This window comes from Jaculus jaculus, chromosome 17 (assembly GCF_020740685.1).
Source record: "Jaculus jaculus isolate mJacJac1 chromosome 17, mJacJac1.mat.Y.cur, whole genome shotgun sequence".
NCBI classification, from domain to species: Eukaryota; Metazoa; Chordata; class Mammalia; order Rodentia; family Dipodidae; genus Jaculus; species Jaculus jaculus.
Window position 1 is genome coordinate 67,700,089 of NC_059118.1, and position 1,535 is coordinate 67,701,623.

The 1,535-nt window shown below is 42.6% G+C and overlaps 1 pseudogene; it reads left to right on the forward strand.

Moving 5' to 3' along the window:
* Positions 1-450: 450 nt before the first annotated feature.
* LOC101597042 lies at positions 451-1,193 on the forward strand (annotated as a pseudogene).
* Positions 1,194-1,535: the final 342 nt, after the last annotated feature.

Genomic DNA, 1,535 nt, shown 5'->3' on the forward strand with positions numbered 1-1,535 from the left:
CTCTAACAACCTTTCCGTCCTCTTTTCTGCGAAATTCCATGAGCCATTTTGGGTTGTTTTAGGTCTGCTTCAGTGATGAGGTCTTGAGAGCCTCTGTGTCCCTGGATCTCTGGTTTGATAGGAGTTGAGTGTTCTCTGTGTCTATCTCCTTCACCCTAATGCTGGTACCAGGTTCACCAGGTTCACTCTTGCTCAGTTCCCCAATTACCTATGGTTTCAGCTGGGTCCCTGGTGAGGTGCAATCGGCTGATTCTCTCCTCAGGTACTGCATCCACCTGAAAGAGAAGAAGATTCTCCAACGGAGAGTGAAGTCAGCACCAGATAATTGGGATAACCATTATTAGTAGAGAGAATTTAATTTATTGAGAGGCAGTGAGTGGAGGGCTGCACAGTCGCACACAGTGGTCAGCACTCAGCTTGTGTGCTGGAGCGGCGTTTCCTGTGCATGTGCTCCAGCACTCCGCTTCAGCTCCAGCCTTAGGCCCAACCATGGCTTCAGTGCTGGAGGAATTGCAGAAAGAGCTAGAAGAGGCAAAGGTCTTGTGGGAAAAGCCCACTAGGAAAGGACTACATGATACCCCTACAGTTGAAAAAACCAAGATTGAGACAGAAATAAAGAACAAGGTGCAACAGAAATCACAGAAGAACCCAGAATTAGTTGACGAAAAGCCAGCTACTGTGGTTGCTCCTCTTACAGCAGGATATATATACTGTCAGGATCAGTCATTATGGACGGGATCAGTCAAGTGAGTTTATGAAAATTTCCATTACATTAACTGGAGCTCGCCAGGTTCCCAGTGAAAGAGTGAAAATGCGTTTCACAGAGGGATCAGTTGATCTTTTGGTGAAGAATCTAAGTGGGAAGAATTACTCCATGGTGGTGAACAATCTTTTGAAATGCACCTCTGTGGAAGGCAGTTCAAAAACAGTCAGGACGGACACAGTTATCATCTTAGGAAGAAAGAAAGCAGAAAACACACGACGGGACTATTTGCCTCAGCTTGAGAAGGAGTACAAAGAGAAAAACAAAAAAAAACAAAAACCCTCATATGACAATGAAACAGATCCCAGTGAGGGATTAATGAATGTCCTAAAGAAAATCTGAATATGAAGATGATAATATGAAATGAACCATTAATAAAGCCTGGATGGAATCAAGAGAGAAGCAAGCCAAGGGAGAGACAGAATTTTGAGACTTCAGTTTTGGGGGGAACTGTGTTGTGGAAAATTGTGTCTCCAGTAAGAGAATGTGGAACTGCACATAAATTTGAGAGACAACAATTTACACAGCCACCTTCTAAATGAAGGCAGTGAGCTTGCCAATGGAGGATGTATTTTAAATATGCTTAGAAAGCTTCCCTCAAAGACAGTTTCATTAGTACCTTGGTAATTTTGTTAAAAAGAGGTTATATGGCATTCTTGTTGAGATGTAAAAGTGTTTCTAACCCAATGAAAATGATACATTGTGTATTTTTGTTCAGCTGGAAGGCAGAAAACAAAAGTACTTGACTGCCTGTAACTTACATCAGCTATGC